Source organism: Heloderma suspectum, chromosome 4, assembly GCF_057233095.1.
Source record: "Heloderma suspectum isolate Gila_16-S chromosome 4, 16-S_ref, whole genome shotgun sequence".
In the NCBI taxonomy this organism is placed as follows: Eukaryota; Metazoa; Chordata; class Lepidosauria; order Squamata; family Helodermatidae; genus Heloderma; species Heloderma suspectum.
The window spans coordinates 65,648,046-65,671,890 of record NC_139461.1 but is presented as its reverse complement, the minus strand read 5'-3'; the positions used below and the strand labels follow the sequence as shown (position 1 = coordinate 65,671,890).

Sequence of the window (23,845 nt, the reverse complement as noted above, 5' to 3'; positions counted from 1 at the left end):
CCAGGTAAGGCAGTTGGTCTCCGTTTGAAGGAGAAGGGCGGGAAGACTCTGAACTTATGGGCAATGAAGAGCTCCTCCCTCTTACCCTTGGGTCCTCAGGACGTGACCGTTGTTTTAGCGCCAAGCGAGCAGAGCGCCTCCTCTTGGTGCTCTCCACCTGGCTCTGCTCCCTGCGTCTGCACCGAGCATCCAGCAAGGCCCCCTCCCCCGCTCTCTCACTGCCAGGGTCGCTATCTCTCTCAGGAATGCAGGCAGGAGGAAGCTCTCCCTGCCGCTGGGCCTGTGAGCGATGAGCGAGCTCCTCTCCCACGGGTTGTTGCTCTTCCTCAGAATCAGAACTGCTCTGGGGCTCTATGGGCTCAGTTTCCAGCCTGACATCCTGGCAGAAGAGCTCTCAGAACCACTGTCTATTATCTTTGAGAAATCATGAAGGGTGGGTGAAGTGCCAGATGATTGGAGGAAGGCTAATGTTGTCCCTATCTTCAAAAAGGTAAAAAGGAGGAATCTGGGAACTACAGACAAGTCAGTCTGACATCAATCCCTGAGAACATTCTGGAGCAGATTATAAAGCAATCCATCTGTAAGCACCTTGAAAACAATGCAGTGATTACTCGAAGCCAACAGGGATTTGTCCAGAACAAATCCTGCCAGACGAATCGGATCTCATTGTTTGCTCAGGTAAACCTCCCTTGTGTACTGTGGGAATGCTGTGGATATAACATACCTTGACTTCAGCAAAGCTTTTGACAAAGTGCCCCATGATATCCTGATTAGCAAGCTAGCTCAAAGTGGGCTAGATGAAACAACTCTCAGGTGGATCCACAGTTGGCTACAGAATCGGACTCGAAGAGTGCTTATCAATGGGATCTTCTCAAACTGGGGAGAGGTAACGAGTGGGGTACCGCAGGGCTCAGTCCTGGGCCCAGTGCTCTTCAACATTTGCATTAATGACCTGGAGGAGGAGGTGCAGGGAATGCTGATAAAATTTGCAGATGACACCAAATTGGGTGGGATAGCTAATACTTTGGAAGACAGAAACAAAATTCAAAGTCATCTTGATAGACTGGAGCGCTGGGCAGAAAACAACAGAATGACATTTAATAGGGATAAATGCCAAGTTCTGCACCTAGGAAAAAGTAACCAAAGGCACAGTTACAAGATGGGGGATACTTGGCTCAACAATACTACAAGCGAGAAGGATCTTGGAATTGTTGTAGATCACAAGCTAAATATGAGCCAACAATGGCATGTGGCTGCAAAAAAGGCAACTGCTATTTGGGGCTGCCTTAATAGAAGCATAGCTTCCAAATCCCATGAAGTACTAGTTTCCCTCTGCTCAGCCCTGGTTAGGCCTCATTTTGAGTACTGTATCCAGTTCTGGCCAGCACACTTTAAGAAGTATGCACACAAACTGGAGAGGGTTCAGAGGAGGGCAACAAAGATGATCAGGGGACTGGAAACAAAGCCCTATGAAGAGAGACTGAAAGAAGTGGGCATGTTTATCCTTCAGAAGACTGGGGGGAGATATGATAGCGCTCTTCAAGTACTTGCAAAGTTGTCACAGAGAGGAAGGCCAGGATCTCTTCTCCATCATCCCAGAATGCAGGACACGGAATAATGCCGCTCCCGCCCCAGACGAAGACCCGACGAACCGCCAGCCAGACCCGCCGCCGGGAGGGACATTCGCCAAAGGTAAGTCCCGTCCCGGGGGGGGCGCGGGGGCTGGGGGTGCGGAGAATTTCTCCGAAACTTGTTCAGGGGGCCGAACACGTTGGCGCTCGGCCCCCCTAAGTTTCAGGGAGAAATTCTCTGCCATCCCTAGTATAAATGGATTCACAGGCTTTGCTGCTTGTATATCTCTCAGGATCCAAACTTTGTCGCCTAAAAATATTGTATAGGTAGAAGGAATGACTGCAGCATCAGCAGGCCTCAGACACCACTATTCTTTAATTCAGCACACACAGCAGTGACAGCAGAAGCTCCACCCACTGTTGCTACTCCCAACTCTACGGCAATGACAGCCATCATGATTCCAATTCCAGGGCCCATGGTCATGGCAGATGATATTTTTAATAATCGGATGTTTTTCAAAGCACAGTGGGAGAATTATGAAATTGCAACAGGGCTGGATGGTAAAGATAAAAGGATTAGGGTTGCAACATTGCTATCAGTGATGGAGAAAAAATGTCATTTGCTCCAGCAGCACCTTGATATTCCAGCAGCAGACAGATAAGATCCATTACATGCCTCACAAGACATCCGCATAGTCATACTAGAAACCAACAGAACCTTGACTCTGACAAGCACAAGGTGGCATATCAAAAGCCCAAATCCTAAAAAATTACCATGATGTCTTTGAAGGACTTGGATGTCTCCCAGGCATCCTACATTTCAAAGTGGAGGAAACTGTGCAGCCAGTGCAACATATGCCACGTACAATCCCCATAACTCTGAAAGAAAAAATTATGACTGCAATATGACAAATGGAAAAGAATAGAAACATTTGGCAAGCTATTCTGGAGTGGAGAAATATTCCCACTGCTGGCATGACTAGCAGCCCCATGCAAAGACTTATGTCCAGATGCACACCATCTTTGGTGCCTACATCTCTTGCATTGTTGAAACCTAAAGTTGCAACAAAAGTCACAGATCAACTGCAACACAAACACAGTAAAACTAAACCCTACTATGACAGTGATACAAAAGAGTTACCACCACTGCACATTAGAGATTCTGTACGTGACCAGGTATTTCCTCAAGACAAGTCATGTCCCTGGACAAAAGGAACTTGCATGGGACAAATAAATCCCCGCACTTATATTATTGAAGTTAATGGATGGTCTTATCGATGGAATCGCAAGCTCACTCGTCTAATGAGGCCTCGAGGACTTCAAGACATCACACAGATGTGGTGGATGATGATATGCAGGACTATTCCGCCATTCCATATTCTCGTGCAGATGCATGCCAGATTCCTGACCCTCGAAATCAAGAGACATATGCAACTGCATCACCAGCACAGAACAGCAACAACATGCAGGATCAAGATACTTCTGTGCACAGTGACCTTGTGAAAAGCATGTGTGCCCACAGTCATATCAAACCACCTACACGATACACAGATTTTGTATTGAATGACTGATAGGCAACAATTATCTGTCATACAGAACCAGTACTACTTCCAAGTTAAATGTTCTACATATTTAGTTTGAGCAGTTATCTTCATGTTATTTACATGTTCTCTCAACAAATATGACATTGGGGATGTTATAATGGGCAACAGTTGTATCCAGCACCGGGACTGCAGGGAGACTGGAGGCTGGGTTCCAGTGTAGAGGTCAAGAGAGAGGAGCCTAAGCAAGCACTACAGATCATGTTCCATTCTCAATTCAGCTTGAGTCAAAGCCCATCGGCCTCTGTCTTTTATGGGCAGATGCCTGATTCTAATTATCCCCTTTAACTGAGCTGATGCAACCAGGGCTTCACTTACTTTTGCACATATCCTGACTCTTAAGTACTCATTGTTTGCCTAATTTATACATCATTTTATTTCACAAGGCATGGAATTGGTTACTATAAACCCCACTGGATATTTAGAAAAGGACTGGTTTTGATTCACGAAGGCTATCATAGTACAACTATGGAATTTATGTAATCAGCATTAGGGTTCACAAACTTTTTTTCACCACTGCAGTAGATCTGAACACGGGTACAGATATTCACACATAATGTTCAATCTGTTCACGCCCCATGTGCAGTGCGCACTAGTTGCTTATCTCCAGACAAGTACAGTTACTTACATATATATACATGAACATGCAAAGATATTGGCTATATATAGCATTGGGAAATAGATCTCATACATGAGGGTGTGGATCCCAAGAGCATCTCAACTGTACTTATCAATGCTATTATCAGCATCATTAAAATACTCTTTTAGACTGAATGGAAAGGGAAGATGAGGAATCTGATGTAGACATAGTAGGGTTGCCAGCTTTTCCTGACTGGGTCTGTCTGGCAGGGAAACATTTTAAAAGGGGAACTTCTCCGATTATTCACAAGGGAGAAAGACCCATTGAACTCAGCAAATCTTCAGTAAATAGGGGCAACACAAAACTTGGGATTTATGGGACAAAAGAGCATGAACTAGCACAAAACTTGGGCACAGGTTCGGAGGTGATATGACAATATGAATTTTCCAGCCTTCGTTAGGCCCCATCTAAGGGTATCATAGAATCACAGAACAGTAGGGTAGGAAGGGGCCTATAAAACCCGAGGTATGTCATTGTCACGCGTTGTCACGCTTTTGGCTGACACAAAAGTCGGGATTTGTGGCACAAAACTTCAGAGGTGATATGAGAAAATTGATTTTTTGTCATTTGCTAGGCCACACTTAAGGGTATGTCATTTTCACGCTTTTGCTGGAGGCACAAAACCTGGGATTTGTGGCACAAAACTAGCACAAAACTTTGGCACAGATTCGTAGGAGATATAATAATGTGGGTTTTTTATCATTCACTACAGCACACTTTCTATCATTCACCATGGCACAAAAATTGGGATTGGTTGTACAAAATGGCACAAAACTAGCACAAAACTTTGGCACGGGTTCAGAGGTAATATGACAATGTGGATTTTTTAGTCTTGACCAGGCCTCACCTAAGGGAGATATTTTTCTTCGTTTCTCATACCAATGTATTATTTGGGGTCTTACTGAGGGGAATTCTTAAAAAGCCTTCAGAAAACACTGATAGGACTCTGTCTTACATTTGAAAATAGGCAGATTGACATATCTTCAACTAGGAAGCCAAACAAAAAACACTCAAGACAATCAATTCAGTTTAAAAATAAATTTTAAAATGGTAAAATGTTTGGGCAAAAAGAAACATTTCAAATTGGTGCTAAAAGAAAAAAAGTCAACACCAATCACATCTCATTTTGGAGGGCATTCCAAAGCTGGGGTGCTACCAGAGAGAACATCCTCTCCTTTGTAAATGTATAGTATATTTGTTCCACTGATAGTATTTGGAGAAGGGCCTCCTCTGAAGGTCTCAGGGCTCAGGCAGGATAGTATAGGAGGAGATTCTTCAGGTATTTGGACCCGAACATTTTGGGCTTAACCAGCACCTTGAACTGGGATTGGTAGAGAACAGGGAGCCAATGTAACTCCTTAAGGATTGGTGTAATATGGCTACATCGTGATGAACCAGTCAAAGTTCTGGCTGCTGAATTATGCACAAGCTTCTGAACTGTTTTCAAGAGCCACCCTATGAATAACACATTATAGTAACCCAGCCTGGATGTTACCTGCGCACAAATCACTGTAGCAAGATTCATAAAAAGAACAGAAAGAGCTTTGGTCGCCTTGGTGGATGACTTACCCTGGGAACTAGACAGGGGGAGTTTGTCCCAGTTGGTTCTGCTGGACCTCTCGGCGGCTTTCGATACCATCAAGCATGATATCCTTCGGGGCCACCTTGCTGGGATGGGACTTGGAGGCATTGTTTCTTGGAGGGGTGGACCCAGAAGGTGGTGCTGGGGGACTTCTGTTTGACCCCCTGGCCATTGGCCTGTGGAGTTCCTCAGGGTTCTGTTTGTCCCCCATGCAATTTAACATATACAGGAAACCACTGGGAGAGGTTATCTGGAGTTTGGGGGTTTGGGTGTCACCAGTATGCTGATGACACCCAACTCTACTTTTCCTTTCCATCTAATTCTAAGGAAGCTGTTGTGGTGCTGAACCGGTGTTTGTCGGCAGTAATGGACTGGATGAGGGTAAACAAACTGAAGCTTAATCCAGACAAGACAGAGGTGCTCCTGGTCAGTCAAAAGGTAGATGAGGGAATAGGGAATCAGCTTGTGCTGGATGGGATTACACTCCCCCTGAAGACACAGGTTCACAGCTTGGGTGTCCTTCTGGATTCAGCCCTGAGCCTGGATGCCAGGGTTTCAGCGGTGGCCAGGAGTGCATTTGCACAGTCAAAGCTAGTGCGCCAGCTGTGCCCGTTCCCTGAGATGTCTGACTTGGCCACAGTGACACAGGCCTTAGTTACATCCCATTTGGATTACTGTAACGCGCTCTATGTGGGGCTGCCTCAGAAGAGTGTTCGGAACCTTCAGCTGGTTCAAAGAACTGCGGCCAGACTGTTGCCTGGGCTGGCTACAGGAAGCGTACAACTCCCCTGGTAAAACAACTTCACAGGCTCCCAGTCTGTTTCCAGGCACAATTCAAAGGGCTGGTCATGACCTATAAAGGTTATCTGAAAGACCATATTCTCCCCTATGAGCCTGCTCATGCCCTGAGATCTTCAGGAAAGGCCCTTCTTGCAGTCTCACCACCAGCACAGGCTCGCCTGGTGGGAATGCAAGAGGGCCTTCTTGGTGGCTGCCGCAAGGTTCTGGAATTCCCTTCCCAGGGAGGTGAGAGTGGCACCCTCCTTGCTGTATTTCCACAGGCAGGCAAAATCTTTTTGTTCCGGCAGGCCTTTGGGGATGGATAGTCTGGACCTGTGAGAATATGATGGAGTGGTACTATTGTTTATCCTGTTGTTTTTAAATGCTGATATTTTATATAATTTTAATATTATTGATGATTTAATCATATTTGTAACTTTTGTATATTTCTATTTATATGTTTTAACTGTACAAGTTTTAATGTTGTAAAGCCACCTTGAGTCCCAGTATTGGGGAAAAGGTGGGATATAAATAAATATAACAACAACAACAACAACAACAACAACAATAATAATAAAACAGGGCCTTATATCCTTTCCAGTACGGCCTGGATGAGATTAGTATGTTTTATCATGTTGCGAACCATGATAAAATGCAGTATAGAAATATAGCAATATAGAAATGTAATAAATGAAAAAGACAAAGAATAGACATGAATAGAAAGCAAAGTGTTGGAAAAAATGGTAATTTCTCCCAATGGATGGATGTAATCAGTGGGATCCCACAGGGGTCAGTATTGGGACCAATACTTTTCAACTTGTTCATAAATGATCTGGAATTAAGAGCAAGCAGTGAAGTGGCCAAGTTTGCTGATGACACCAAATTATTTAGGGTGTTTAAAACAAAAAGGGATTGCAAAGGATCTCTCAAACTGGGAGAACGGACATCAAAATGGCAACTGTAGTTGAATGGAAGCAAGTGGAAAGTGATATATGTTGGGGCAAAAAACTCCAGTTTCTAATATCAGCTGATGGGATCTGAGCTAATGGTGACTGACCAAGAAAGAGATCTTGGAGTTGTGGTGCACAGCTCGATGAAAATACCGACCCAGTATGTGGGTGTTGTGACAAAAAGGCAAATTCCATGTTCGGCATAATTACGAAAGGAAATGAGAATAAAACTGCCAATATCATACTGCCCTTATACAAATCTATGGTGCGACTACATATGGAATACTGTGAACAGTTCTGGTCACTGCACCTAAAAATAGATATTGTAGAGTTGGTAAAAGTGCAGAAAAGGGCAAGTAAATTGATCAAGGGTCTGGAGCAAATCCCTGTTAGGGAATGTTATAACAGCTAGGACTGCTTAGCATGGAGAAAAGATGAGTCAGAGGACACACGATAGAGGTGCACAAAATTATGCATGGTGTGGAGGAAGTGGATAGGGAGACATTTTTCTCTCTTTAGAAGACTCCTTAGAAAAATATACATTTTTAAACGTTCTAAAAGATGCATTAGTTTCAGAATTATTGGCTGGGGGGGTTACTATAAAGACATATGGGTATGAATATGAAAGATGAGTTCATAAGATATATAATGAAGAGGGGACTTCCGGTTGGAACCAATGTCACCCTGGCAGCATCCCATGGGTTCTCCTTGGGAGCTTTCTCAAACAGCTTTTTAAAAGGTTGAAAAACCTTTTCATCTCCCCCTGGAATTAAAGGGGGAGGCAAGGCAGCAGCTCGATAACATCTTGAAGAAAAGTACTCCCCACGAGGTAGCGGGGGGGGGGGGCGGGCGGGCTGGATTCCAGGATTATCTCCCCAGAGCTTTACCAATGCAAAAAGCTCTTCTGAAACGCCTATTTAATAGGAGAAAACAGGGCTGACGTGTTCCACTGTAACATATGCTTTAAGAAATATCAACAACTTCTGAGGGATGATTTAAGAAATATTAACAATATTTGAGAACATCTGAGGACCTGCAAGATCTGTTTGAAGAGTAACATGGTTATACCGAGGAGAAGAAAGGGGCTAGCATCACCGCCAACTCCCCCATTCCTCCTGTGTCAAAAGTTTTGAAAACAGAAGATATAGGGGAATTATTTACTCTGATGACGACTTTATCTTCGCAATTTACAGAGCAAGCTAAAAGGTTGGATTCAATCCAAAATTCCATCACTGCCTTGCAAGGAGCTATGGACCTAATTAATGCATCTTGGCAAAATATGGAGACGAAAATTAATGAGCTAGAAGACCAAGTGGCAGGGAATGAAACTACGACACAAGTTTGTTTTAAAAATGTCTCTGACAGAATTTCTCAACTGGAGGCCTTCACGCACAGATCCAACGTACGTATTACTGGGATTAAAAATCTGTCTAATGATGTAAAATTGCCTATTTTTGTGGATAAACTTTTGCATGAGATACTCCCTGTCCCATCTGATTATTTACTTGATACTGAGCAGGCATTTCATGTGCCAAATGCTAAAGGGACTGACTATATGATCATAGTCCAATTTGCAAAAGTCTCCACAAAGAATTATATCCTGCGCTTGGCGAGAGAGGGTGAAAGCCTTTCCTGGAAACAAGATAAAGTTGTTATTTCCAGACTACATCAAAGAGGTGGCGAATAAAAGAAGGCAATTCATCAAAGTGAAAACTATGGCAAAACAAAAGAACTTACAGTATTACTTAAAATATCTTGCTACACTTTGAATTGTGTCTGAAGGTCAGATAAATAAATTTATAAATCATGAAATGGTGGAGGCATGGCTGAACATAAAAATGCGTGAGAGTCCTGTTACAACCCCATGAACTGGAATCTTTAAACAAGCTCTGTTAACTGTTTATGTTTAGTCTATATGATCCAGGCTAGGTTAGAAGATAAATGATTATACATATATTCATTTATTCTCTTTCATCTTTCATCTTTCTTCTTTTCTTGCTTGTCTTTTTTATTTCTTTATTCCAAAATAGATATGATATGCTGTATTTAAATATATTGTTGGAGGGTGTATTGTGCACATGCATTTATATATCTAGTATAAAATATATTACTGATCGTTGAAGGTTTATTTTAAGTTTTATTATTATATAACACTATATTTCTTTTTAATCATCATCATTCTTATTAATATAGGTTACTGGGAATGAACTGTAGGCCTGTTTCTTTGATATAAGATTGATGATATGATATTGAAATGTACGGTTGTTTATTAAACTGTAAGACTGTTAATGTTATAGATATAGTTTTTAAAATAGAATGGCATCGGAGGCTAGGGGGGAATGGAGTTTAAACTTAATCCTTTAAAGGGGAGGGGGAGGGAAAGGGAAAGAAATTTATTTTCTTTTTCTTTACTTCTTTTCCTCTTTTCTTTTCCTTTTTTTCTTTTCCTTTTTGTTATTGTGGTGTCCTCATAAGTATATTGTGTTGCTGGGAAATTGTAGTATTGATCAGGTTGCTGGTATTCTTGGTATTGTTTATTTCATTTATAAAGATAAAATAAATAAAAATAGATTTAAAAGAAGATATATAATGAAGACTAGTTATCTTTGTGATATTTATCAAATCATTATGATAGAGATCTAAATAACTGCACTCCTTGTCTGTTGAAACAACCCAAAAAAGAGGAAAGCACAAAGTTATATTCAATATTGTTAAAAAATATGGGGTTGCATCCAAACTACATCAGGCTTAGAGTAGATCCATTGAAATCTATGGAACAAAATCCCTACAATCTAGGGATACAAACAAGTTGTCTCCACCTACAGAGGCCCAGCACAACCAAGAAAAGAACAATAGGAGGAGCCACAGCACACCCACTGAATTCTTTGCCCCTGAGGTTCAAGGGAAGGCAGATACACTGATTGCTGCACCCAGGTAGTCCCATTTCTGCCACATTATCACCATAAATATACACTGCCCAGGCATGCTAATACCTGTTTTAATAGTGCTTAAATAATTAGGTCGATCTTCAGGGGTGAGTTTGGGAGGCCCCACCTTATAAAAGGATCAGAAACTTTGTGGGTTTGGTTTTCACCATAAGGTTATGTGGAAACACATCATACCACGGTCAAAAGACATCTCTGAGGACCTCAGAAAAGCAGTTATTGCTGTTCATCAGTCTAGAAAGTGTTACAAAACCATTTCTAGGGATTTGGGGCTCCAACAATCCACTGTCAGACAGTCTACAAATGAAGAAAGTTCAAGACCACAGTCACTCTACACAGGAGCGGTTGTCCTACCCAAACCTCTCCAAGAACAAACTGGTGTATCATCCAGGAAGTGAAAAAGAACCCCAGAGTAACGTCCAAGGACTGCAGGCCACTCTCGCTTTGGTTAATGTGAGTGTTCATGACTCAACGATCAGAAACAGACTGAACAAGAATGGTCCTCATCGGAGGATAGCCAGGAAGAAACCACTGCTCCCTAAAAAGAACATTGCTGCCCATCTGAAGTTCACTAAAGATCACATAGGTGATCTCCAAGACTTCTGGAACAATGTTCTCTGGACAGACGAGTCAAAAGCAGAACTTTTAGCCTCAATGGGAAACATTTTGCTTGGTGAAAAATGGACACTGAGTTCGAACAGAAGAACCTCATCCCAACTGTCAAGAATGGTGGTGGGAATGTGATTGTTTGGGCCCATTTTGCTGCCTCAGGATCTGGACGGCTTGCCATCATTGGCACAAGCATGAATTCTGCAGTGTATCAGAAGATTCTAGGGGAGAATGTCAGGCCATCTGTCCATGAGCTGAAGTGGAACCAAAAGTGGGTCAGGCAACAAGTCAATGATCCTAAACATACAAGCAGATCTAAAAAAGATTGGCTGTGGAAGAAGCAATTCCATGTTTTAGAATGGCCTAGTCAAAGTCTGTCCCTAAATCCCATTTGTAAGGATTTCTTAGAAGGTAAGACCATGTTTGCTATATATACCTCCTGGGTAAATACACTTTTTAGAAGGATAGGGTTACACAGAAGGAAGTTACCTTCTCCTCATACCATAACCTGGAAAGCGGAGATCCTTTGTTATAGTTATAAAATATCCCCATGCAGCTGCTATTTAAGTGACACAGTATTGTCACTTCAGTGACCCTTAATGAGTAAAAGGATAGTATGCTGTCATCCAGAAAAAAATTGTGTATGAACACATGCACACTCCATTACCTGTGAATAAATGTACATGTATACAAATCCACTGTGGACAGGTGAGGAGGTGGCTTCCAGTTTTACATTTTGTATCAGTAAAGTTCTCTAGCAGAAATAAAACTATTGCTCCTCTGAAAAAATGGGAATAGGGATAATATGAAGCCAATTAAAGTGAATGATAAATCTACCTTTGTTGAGAATACATGTGGTTTTGATGCAATTGTACAAATATTCTGCATGGCATACAGTGACAGTGAAATGTGTAAGAACTTTGTTGACCACACTAATGGATGCATTGTAGGAAATGTCGCTGCAGATATTGTGAAGAAGGGTGTGTTGGCACAAACATACAAAAAAATGGGCATTTGCTTTGGCTTCACTGACCCTAAACAACCAAAAAATGCTGCCACATGGAATTGTTCAAATAAGCTGTGAGATATCGAGGTCCAGCTTTCCGCCAATATTTTTAGAAGATTATTTGAATATTGTAGAAGCTGACTTCTATGGAATTGCGTGGAAGGTGATTTTAGTGAGCAACAACAGGAGCACAATCAGGCAATTCTTTTGGTACCTCTACCAGGACTAGACTTGTCTGGGTTGGAGATGGGGCTGCAAGAAGTCACACCAGAGAAATGTAGACCCTGCTTCCCTAAGTAGAAGTCTTGTGGAAGAAGACCATGAAACCGTAATGGTGTGTGACCATGGCCTACCCCTCCCCTGTGAGGGGAACACACCTCTGTGTTGAAGGTATCCAACCTAATGAAAGGAATCTGCTTCAATGGGGTTGGACTCGATGGTCTTGTAGGCCCCTTCCAACCCTATTATTCTATGATTCCATGATTCTATGATTCTAATGTGCTGTCAAGATTGGAAACATACCAACCCAAGTCAAAATAGGTCAGGTGAACGATACTCTTTGAGGTGCTGTTGAGATCTTGGGCAGATCTCTCAGGATGAATTCCATAGGGCATTATGAGGCACACTGCTGAGAGATGGTGATGCATGAGAGGAATACAATGATGTAAGAAATTATTTGCAACCTGCTAATTTATAGCACACAGAAAACATACAAAGAACGGATGTCTGTGCCTGCACCCTTCTGCAGCTGACCATTGTAAGATTCAGTTTACTGAGCAGATAATGTTTTCAACTGGTTCTTCACTGTAAAATATAATGTTCAGTCTAAACATGACAGTTTCCAGGAGCCTTACCTTCACTGCAATTTGTAAATGTCTTGATAGTTTTATTCAACATTAAGATATTTTTTTCTATACAGTGTCTTCAGTACTTTATCATATTATTTGTGTTATGGAAGAGTCACAAAATAATATAAAACTGCCATAAAATGTTTGCATAGGTTTGGTGGAATGACAAGAATGTGTGGGGGGGTGCAGGGGTTAGCATTCAGCAGGACCCACCTACTGGTGTGTCATTTTCATGGTTGAGAATTGTGTCCCCACAGGAGAACAAACTATTGAAAAGTATTTATTAGGGTTCCCTTGGAGGGTATCCAGGTACATCCCTTACATGATTGGGCCGGCAGCACCAAACTTGGGATTTGTGGCACGAAAAAGCACCAAATTAGCACAACACTTTGGCATAGGTTTGGAAGTGCTATGAGATTGTGGAAATTTCAGCCTTCGCCAAGCCCCACATAAGGATGTGTAATTTTCACGCTTCAGGAGGCAGCACCACGTTTGGAGGAGATATGAGAATGTGGAAATTTCAGCCTTCGCCAGACCAGAGAGCAGTACAACTGTTAGGCATACTTTAAGCTATGAATCTGAGAAAAGTGTCACTCCAGAACATATCTCAAGTTGACCATGGTGTGACTCAAGACTCAGGAGAGGGAGGAAGCTGAAATGAAGAAATGATTGAAAGGGAATTCAGTGATGTGCTTGATGGAGATGGACAGCTCAGTGGAGTTTATCAAATAGAAATGGACACCCATATGAAGCTGGTTAACCTTGTAATCCTATAATATACCTTTATCTGGGAGTTAATCCCATATTCTCAAAGTAACGCTAAGGCATAATCAGCAATAAAAACAGCTAAGAAACACTTGGGAAAAGCAAAAGCTATGGTGGCAGACTCATATAGGAGTCAGGAATTAGTAAATTACTGAAAAAGTTGATTCCAATGCCTAAATTCGAGTCAAAGGTGAATGTGTTTAAGAACTAAGGCACTATTACTAACAAGAGGGAGAGTATAAGAGCCAAAGTTCACAGGACCATCCTTCAGTGGATGACAAGATAACCAACAACAAGCTACAGACAGACAGTGGGTGGATACTGACAGAAGACCTCTAAGGAGAACAACAAAAGTGCTGTGTCCTTATAGCTGTAGTCCCGTCGCAGTTTGTTTTTTAGCAGTTTGTCTCTAGACAGCCTCTAGACAGTATACAAGTGCCTTACTATGATTAGTGCAACGATCTAATTCCATGTTGTTAATCATGTGGATACTTTGATTGCTACTGAATACATTCAGCTTCCTTGTTCTGAAATAGATCTGCATATGTTATGTGCTCACTGGGGACAAGTCTGCTTAGGTCTGGTGTGACCGATGTTAAAAGATCCCTTAGATGCGTGTATCTATGAATGTGTGGATGGGCATATGCATGGTCAGAGAGGACAGTCATTAGCACACCTCAATATACATTTCCATATTCTGTACTTCCTGCAAGCTCACAAGTCCTTGTCAGGCCATTGGAGTGGGTGGGATGGGCTTCAATTTATTGATCTTGGACTTAGACCATGTGTATGCGTGGCTGTGGGCTTCCAGAGTTTAGAGGCACCAAGGAAGTGATAAGTCAGGTCCAGGTTTACTTACAAGGAGACTTCATTGAGTACTCACAGCACACAGGCATACCCAATCATTGGATCAGACAACAGCTCTGAACAAAGAACTCTGTCACAAAATGACTTTTATATCACACATGTTATTCAGGCATAGCAGTGAGGTAGTATGACAGGTGCAAGCATTAATTAGTTAATCTACAACTTTTCCAGCATAGCCTAACAGTGCTTAGTAACATATCTGGCAGAAGCAAGACCATCATAATTTTCTCAGCATGGACACCTGTGGCTCAAGATAAATAGTGCTTCATTTCTCAGAGTGTCACTTCTTATCACATCCTAGCTCTGATAAGATAAACGGCTCCAGACCTCATTAGCATGGAATGTGCTGAGGCGGCCATATCGACCTTTGACTCATCTTACAAGCCAAGAGGCCCACCTGCAAGGGATTGCTACTAATAATGAACCAAAGCAGAGAGCACTGTGGATCTCTAAGCATCTGTAAAGCTATTGTTAGCTTGCCTACAGGTCTGGGGTTTAAGTGCAAAGCTTTAAAGGTAAGAACCAGCACTTTATATTTTGCTCGGAAACAAATTGGCAGCCAGTGTAAAGATTTTAAAAACGGTGTAATATGGTCTCCATGGGATGTCCCAGAGACCACCCTGGCTGCCATATTTTGTACCAGTAGAAGTTTCCGAACTAAATATAAAGGCAGCCTCAATTACAGCACATTGCAGAAATCAAGCCTAGAGGTTACCAGCACGTGCACCACCGCTCCCAGGTCCACGTGTTCTGGGAATGGGCGTAGCTGGCATATCAGCCGAAGCTGATAACAGGCACTTCTCACCATTGCCTCCACCTGGGGTGCCAGAAGCAGGCTCGGGTCAAGAAGCACCCCCAAGCTATGAACTTGCTCCTTCAGGGGGAGTGCAGCCCCATCCAGAACTGCTTGACATACCTCAATACCTGAATTAGGACCCTTCACGATGAGCACCTCAGTCTTGCCTGGATTCAACTTCAGCTCGTTCTCCCTCATCCAGCCCATTACCAACTTCAGGCAGTCATTCAGAGGAGTCATACCTTCCTTGGATAAAGATGTTCAGGAGAAAGAGATTTGGGTGTCATCAGCAAACTGATAACACTCAGCCCCAAACCTCCTGATGATCTCTCCCAGCGGTTTCTTGTAGATATTAAACAGCATCAGGGAAAGGATGAAGCCCTGAGGGACTCCACATAATAGTTCCTTTTTCGAGGAACAGCTATCCCTGAGTGACACCATCTTGAACCGTCCTGAGAGAAAGGAGCAGAACCACTGCAGAGCAATGCCCCCAACCCCCAACTCCCTCAGACATGATGGAAAATTACCTTCCCTTATAGAGGCAATATTCAGCAAAAATTGCTTTACTATCTCCCCTCCCTGGACTACAAGCCAGGATGGGCAAGGATTGAGAGGGCAAGTGGTCTTTTTGACCAAGCCAAGCAGCTTGTCCACATCATTAGGAGTCACAAGCTGAAAATGATTTAGTTTAATCATGCAAGCAGACTTGCTGGACCCCCCCCCCCCACTATTGATTTCTGTCCTCATGACAGTGTCCAAGTGGGCTCATATCCGAGACATTTTATCTGCAAAAACACAATTTAAGGTGTCACAGCGAGCTACTGAAGAGTCTAAAATCGGATTCGAGGTGGGGCTGACTAACCACCCAGAACAGCTCAGCTGGGAGCGAGTTTGCAGAGGCGATATGTGTAGAAAGCTCTCTTTGCTGCATGTATCACCACCCCATAGGTCTTCAGATGATCCCTATGATGTGTCTTGTTGGATTCAATCGAGTTTTTACAATTGGTGCTCTAGTCACCATCCTTGCACTTCAGGTCCCTCAGTTCTTCTGTAAACCATGGAGCTTGTTTGGAAGTGGGTAGGAGAGGATGTCTAGGAGCAACCGTGTCAAGAACCCTGGTTAGATCTTCATTCCACATGGAGACCAGGGACTTGACAGTTGGTGGCAGCACCAGCCAAGAAACCCCCTAAGGCATTTTGGAATTGCAATGTGTCCATCAACCTTCAGGACAGACCATGTTAATTGGTCCTCCATCCCTGCAGTGGCAGTAGTACCGGTACTGTGATACCAGCCCTGACCAGACAGTGATCCATCCATGACAATGTGGAGACAGATAAATCCTCCACCCATGCCATGGATCATTCTCCTGACTGGATCATTCTCTTGATTGGAACAAAAGATCAAATCAAGCATGTAACCACCTTCATATGTCGGCCCCTTGACCACCCAGGACAGGCCCATGGTTGCCATGGTCGCCATGAACTCCTGAGCTGCACCTGGCAAGCTGGACCCGAGGGGGATGTTGAAGTTACCCAGGACTAAAAACCTGGGTGACTCCAACACCAGCTCCGAGACCTGGTCTGTGAGCTCAGTTAGGGACTCTGTTAGGTAGCGGGGTGGCTGGTACACTAACAGAATCCCAATCTGTCCCTAGTCCCGAGACTGAGGTATACACATGCGATGTGAGCCAGTTTCTTCACAGTGAGTCTGGTCAGGGGAACGTTATCTTTATGGACCACTGCTACGTCACCTCCCCGTCCGCTTCTCCTTATCTGCTCTACCACGGAGTACCCGACCAGGAGAAGCTGTATCCATACAGGCCCACTTATCTCCCCCAGCCAAGTCTCCGTGATGCATACCAGGTCAGCCTTTTCATCCAAGATTAAATCATGGATGGTTTCAATCTTATTCCGGACTGACCTGGCATTGCAAAGGAGCAGGCAAAGATTCTGCCAGTGGCTTGCCCTGCTTCCCAAGGTACCTGGGCTGACAGGGCAACGAGAAGGCTGTATAGGTATAAGACACCTGCCCTCCCTCCTCCTATGGGTATTTGCTCTGCCAGCACCATATCTCCTCATGCCCCCCCCCCTGTTATTACCGCTCCTATACACATAATGTATAGGCACCCCTACACATGGACAGGTCACGGCGGAGAGTTCTGACAAAATGTGGTCCACTGGAGAAGGAAATGGAAACCCACTCCAGTATTCTTGCCAAGAAAACCCCATGGAACGTATCACAAGCCTAAAAGAGATGACACCGGAAGATGAGCCCCTCAGGTCGGAAGATGTCCAATATACTCCTGGGGAAGAGCAGAAGGTATTTCCAAGTAGCGCCAGAAAGAGTGAAGCGGCTGGGCCAAAGCCGAAGGGACACTCAGCTGTGGATGTGTCTGGTGGTGAAAAGAAAATCCGATGCTGTAAAGAACAATATCGTTTAGGAACCTGGAATGTAAGATCAATGAATCAAGGTAAGCTGGAGGTGGTCAAACATGAGATGGCAAGATTGGACATCGACATCTTGGGAATCAGCGAACTAAAATGGACAAGCATGGGCGAATTTAAGACAGGTGACCATTATATCTACTACTGTGGGCAAGAATCCCTTAGAAGAAATGGAGTAGCACTCATAGTCAATAAAAGGGTGAGAAAAGCAGTACTGGGGTACAATCTCAAAAATGACAGAATGATCTCAGGATGAATCCAAGGCAAACCATTCAACCACTGATGCCAAAGAAGCTGAGGTTGATCGGTTCTATGAAGACCTACAACACCTTCTAGAACTAACACCCAAAAAAGATGTCCTCTTCATCATAGGGGATTGGAATGCTAAAGAAGGAAGTCAAGAAATCACCGGGATAACAGGCAAGCATGGCCTTGGTGTACAAAATGAAGCAGGACAAAGGCTAATAGAGTTCTGTCAAGAGAACACATAGCAAACACTCTTTTCCAACAGCACAAGAGGTGACTCTACACAAGGACATCACCAGATGGTCAATATCGAAATCAGATGGATTATGTCCTTTGCAGCCAAAGATGGAGAAGCTCTATACAGTCAGTAAAAGCAAGACTGGAGCTGACTGTGGCTCAGATCATGAGCTTCTTGTTGCAAAATTCAGCTGAAATTGAATAACGTAGGGAAAACCACTAAACCATTCAGGTATGACCTCAATCATATTCTTTATGAATATACAGTGGAGGTGAGGAATAGATTTCAGGGATTAGACCTGATAGACAGAGTGCCTGAGGACCTATGGACGGAGGTCCGTAACATTGTTCAGGAGGCAGCAACTCAATCCATCCCAAAGAAAAAGAAATGCAAGAAAGCTAAGTGGCTGTCTGATGAGGCTTTACAAGTCGCTGATGAAAGAAGGGAAGCAAAAAAGCAAAGGAGAAAGAGGAAGACATATCCAACTGAATGCAAAGTTCCAGAGAAGAGACAAGAAGGCCTTCTTAAATGAACAATGCAAAGAAATCAAGGAAAACAATAGAATGGGAAAGACTAGAGATCTTTTCAAGAAAATTGGAGATATCAAGAGAACGTTTTGTGCAAAGACGGGCATGGTAAAGGACAAAGAAGGCAGGGACCTAACAGACGCAGATGAGATTAAGAAGAGGTGGAAAGAATACACAGAAGAACTATACAGGAAAGATCTGAATGTCCCTGATAGCCATGATAGTGCGGTCACTGAACTTGAGCTGGACATCCTAGAGCGTGAAGTCAAGTGGGCCTTAGGAAGCGTTACTAACAACAAAGCTAGCAGAGATGACAGTATTCCAGCTGAGCTATTTAAGATCCTAAAAGATGATGCTGTTAAAGTGCTGCACGCAATATGCCAACACATTTGGAAACTCAACAGTGGCCATAAGACTGGAAAAGGTCAGTTTACATTCCAATTGCAAAGAAGGGCAATGCCAAAGAGTGTTCAAACTACCGTACAATTGCGCTCATTTCACATGCCAGCAAGGTGATGCTCAAAATCCTACAAGCTAGCCTGCAGCAGTATGTGAACCAAGAACTACCAGAAGTACAAGCTGGGTTCCGAAGAGGCAGAGGAACTAGAGATCAGATCGCCAACATTCGCTGGATCATGGAGAAAGCAAAAGAATTCCAGAAAAACGTCTATTTCTGCTTCATTGACTATGCTAAAGCCTTTGATTGTGTGGATCACAACAAACTGTGGCAAATTCTTAAAGAGATGGGAGTACCAGACCACCTTACCTGTCTCCTGAGAAACCTGTACAAGGGTCAAGAAGCAACAGTAAGAACTGGACATGGAACAACCGATCGGTTCCAAACTGGGAAAGGGGTATGACAAGGCTGCATATTGTCGCCCTGCTTATTTAACTTATATGCAGAGTACATCATGAGAAACGCCGGGTTGGATGAATCACAGGTCAGAATTAAGATTGCTGGGAGAATTATCAACAACCTCAGATACGCAGATGATACCATTCTAATGGCAGAAAGCGAAGAGGATCTCAAGAGCCTCTTGTTGAGGGTGAAAGTGGAGAGCGCAAAAGCTGGTTTGAAACTCAACTTTAACAAAACTAAGATCATGGCATCTGGCCCCATCACGTCCTGGCATCTAGAAGGGGAAGAAATGGAAGCAGTGACAGATTTTATTTTCTTGGGCTCCAAGATCACCGCAGACGGTGACTGTAGCCATGAAATTAAAAGACGCTTGCTCCTTGGGAGGAAAACTATGGCAAACCTAGACAGCATAGTAAGAAGCAGAGACATCACCTTGCCGACAAAGGTCTGCATAATCAAAGCTGTAGTTTTCCCAGTAGTAACTTATGGCTGTGAGAGCTGGATTATAAGGAAGGCTGAGCGCCGAAGAATTGATGCTTTCGAATTGTGGTGCTGGAGAAGACTCTCACGAGTCCCCTGGACTGCAAGGAGGTCAAATCAGTCCATCCTAAAGGAAATACTGACTACTCATTGGAAGGACAGATACTGAAGCTGAAGCCCAAAGATTTTGCCCCCCAAATGCGAAGAGAAAAGTCACTGGAAAAGTCACTGATGCTGGGAAAGATTGAAGGCAACAGGAGAAGGGGATGGCAGAGGATGAGATGGCTAGATAGCATCACCGATGCAATGAATATGAACTTGAGCACACTACGGGAGAGAGCAGAGGACAGGAAGGCCTGGCATGCTATGGTCCATGGGGTCACGAAGAGTCAGACACGACTTAATGACTGAACAACAAATACACATAATGCTGACTTTTGTCTAAAAAGAACGTCAAACTCAACAGCATTCAGCAGGATAAAAACATGGTCATGCCCAACATCCCATCTCTCACCTGGAATGCACACCTAACACTGCCCTCCCACCTCTCACCCGGGGGTATGAAATCACGTCCCTCTCACCTTCAATACTTAACACATACACAAATAATAAAGAGCCTAATTGGAAGAACAAACCAAACTCATTCAAAAGGCCACACACACCCAACCTCAAGACAACCCCAGAAATCCCACCCCCTCACTCCCCACAAGGGAAAGAGAAAGAAGAGAAAAACAGAGAGAAGAGAAAAAAATCAAAGGATATGGGACTTATACACTTCTTTGTACCCAGGGAGTCTCATGTGAATGTAGAAAATACCATCTTATATTTGGGTGACCCAGTTTGTTGATTCCAAACTGATAGGCAATAGACAACTTGAATTCACTTTTAGTATGTATGATCAGTAAATCACATTTTGGTGATTATTACATTCAACACTAGTTGAATTTACAGCTACAGTTCAGTGTGCTTTCTCATCATTATTAAGATTTTTTTGGTTCTGAATGAAGTTGCTTCTGCCTGAGCACATTAACAAGTTAGCGAGCACATCAGTTGGAGGACTGGAACTACTGGGCTCAGAGGAAGTGAATTAAAACGAACACACTGCATTTGAGAAGATCGTTTGAGAAGGGGTGTGCAAAATTACAACAAGAAAACAAGGAAGATGTAAATCTGGCCACCTTAATTCAAAACTTAAAATTAAAAAATTTATCCACATTTGCCAAGGGTGAACGGTGCCACCCAGAGCTGGTGTCATCCTTAGGCAAATGCTGGGACCCCAGTGCTCAAAGATAGCACATTGCTGACCCTGCCCTGGCTCCAATGGAGGAGGGGTCCACCATGGGCACTCTTGTTGAGGGCCCCCTCCAAAGTCTAGCTGGTGCTCTCATCTCTCAGCCTTCATCTTCTAGGGTGGCCACTTATGAACTATGAACAAAGAGGAAATGCATCACCCAAAAAGAGGACAAAAGGGTCCTCTTTCCATAAATTAGAATTTACTATTTCATATGTATAGATGCAAATTTAGGAACAATCATTATAATTTTGGTTAAGAGAACCCCAACAGGGCCTATGCCATAATTAAAGCAGATATATGCAATTTATCTCCTGAGCCCGCAAGAAGCCCCCACAGTAGCTCTCAGCCTGGAGGGGATGGGGCAGAAGGGTCACTTCCATCCTTCCGCCCTAAACCTAGAATTGGGGGTTGAGCAAGGAGACTCTGAGGAGGCCGTGCGCTGCATCCAGAGTTCTCAGGTCATTTTGCTGGCCTCCCCAGGGTGAGTCTCTACAGGATTCTGTGCTAGAATTTGAGAAAAGCAGGAAAGGCACTTCTTGGTGGAGCTCCCTTGCTCTTAAATTCTTTGTGCATTTCAGTGGTAGCTTTTCTGTCACTTATTCATAAAATCGGCTGCACTATCCTAAGCTAAATACCAAGATAATTTACCAACTACTCCATCGTTTTAAAACAGAGCAAACACAAAGCAACTCTTTTGAACCCAAATAAAGGTGGCATTGGCCTTTTGCTCTGAGCATACCAGCCTTCCAGTTTATTATTTTTAATATATATAAAAATAAAGAATAAATATCAGGAGGGACAGGGAGCCTGGTGGGCACTAGGAGAGGTTGCCCTGGGCACACTGATGCCCATGGGCTCCATGTTGGGGACCCCAGGTTTAGGATTCTGATGCTGCCCTTCAGTCTCATCATCTGAGCTCACAGAGGTGCCCTAAGAATCAGCATTGAGGACTCCCAGGCTTGTAGTCCTGGTGACCTCAACATCACTTTCTGGTTAGATTAAGGCTTGCAGCAGCCTTTTCCTGCACAGGGATAGCAGACGCATTAGAATAGTTTCTCTGAGACACTGATGGAATCCAAGGGATTCCGGAGAGCAACTGAGAACTTTTCGGCTGGCATGGCTGGCCAAGAGAACTGAATCCCAAGGAACACTCTCGGTACAGAGATGACACCGGTGGCTGACACAAGTGCTCCCAAGTGCTTTCTCCCTCTGAATACAGCCTGCCTTGCTCCTTGGTTTGATGGAGAGCTGAGGACATTGAAGTGGCTAGAGGGATAGCTTGAACACAGGGGCAGACAACTCTGCATGAATCTGATCAAGTGCAAGAGCTCATTTCTGAACCTATAATGTGACAACAGTAGTGTCCAAGAAGCAATACCTAACCGCTATCACAACTGCAGTTCCTTCTAGTATAATTCTTCTGGGTGCTGCTCATAGCCTCCTTCAGCCTGACTGGTGGAGAAGGTGGAGACCTCTCAATGGCTGCTATGATGGAGAAAGTTGCTTGATCCACTCTGACTTAGATGACATCAGTTCTGGAGATAAATGAGCTGATTCAGCACACTGTCTATTCCTATTTTGGTGGGATGGATTTTAGTTATCGCAGCCTGATAATGTGGATTAAAACAGCGGTCTGCTTGCTGAAATGCAGAGTGCAGAGTATAAGGTTATGAATGCATCTTTTCAAGACTGATTTCAGCTGCCTTGAAAGAGACTGATGTTAAGCCACTCCTTAAGAAGCCTTCCCTGGACCCAAAATTATATCAACATTGGCTGGTTGATAATATCTCCTTCCTGGACAAGGCGGTCGAATGGGTGGTTGCTGCCCAGCGCTAGGCATGTATGAAAACCATTATTTATGAACTTTTCAATCTGGTCATAGGCCTGTTTTCGGTAGCCTTGCTGAACAACTATGCTGGAAGAAGTGCAGAGGCGAGCAACTCAGGCTGCTTATGGCCCCCTGCTGCACTCAGCCGGGTTGTTGTGGCAGCTCATTCAAAAGAGTCACTCTCTTTCAACTTGCTACTAGCTCTGGTACTGCAGCTGGAGGTTGTCACTCTTCCTTAGGGGCAAAGATTCCTCACTGGCCAAGATGGATTGTCTTTGTTGCGGTCCACATTTGTAGAGTACTACTCCCATTTTTCCTTTGGCTACCGTTTTATATCAGTACACAAGACATAGACTGCAGAAACTGAACAGTATTCTGGCACAGAGGCTTCCAACTCTTTCCTTGCATACTGTCCCCTGGGAATGGATAAGAGGATTATTGCAGAGTTCCAGTAAATCCCTGCTCTGCTCTAGCATGCAGAGAGGGGTGCCACAGAGATGACTGCTCCTGCCATTTCCCAATAATCAGATCACAATTACCTCACTTGCTTGTTATTTATTTATAATTGTTATTCTGCGTCTTTTGCTTTTTCCAGCACCCCTCAGAATAGCAAAATCTTCCTGTGACTCTGTTTTTGTAGCATCTATAAAGCAACAGTCTATTGGTATGGCTCCATGGTAATAAACAAGAACCTGTGGTCCTTTTGGCAGGTCATCTATTCTGCACACCTCATAACCTGTAAATGCTACAACATGAAATGGCTGCAGTATTGTTTCATGTACATGTAGACCACACAGTTATCTATATCCCCAATAGAAGAATAAGGAGGGCCAACGAGCAAAATGCTGTATTTTTAATGTGAAATTCAAAACGTATCAAAAGTTATGATCTTAAGTTAAAATTCAGTTTAGAAGGGGAAGTGTGATGTCTAAATGTATAACCGCTTTGCTGAAAAAACTGCAGTTGGA

The 23,845-nt window shown here is 43.5% G+C and overlaps 1 protein-coding gene across 18 annotated transcripts in view; it reads right to left on the bottom strand.

The window, feature by feature from the left end:
* Nucleotides 1-23,845, bottom strand: part of LOC146346954 (uncharacterized) — a 71,948-nt gene that overhangs the window by 26,151 nt on the left and 21,952 nt on the right. For 9 of the 18 annotated variants that reach the window (XM_084849526.1, XM_084849515.1, XM_084849514.1 and 6 more), the window contains exon 1: nt 1-23,845. This exon is cut by the window's left edge. The exons of 7 other annotated variants lie outside the window; for them this stretch is intronic. The gene's annotated coding sequence lies outside the window, so the exon portion shown is untranslated. 2 more of the 18 variants (XM_084849512.1, XM_084849516.1) reach the window with 2 other exon arrangements.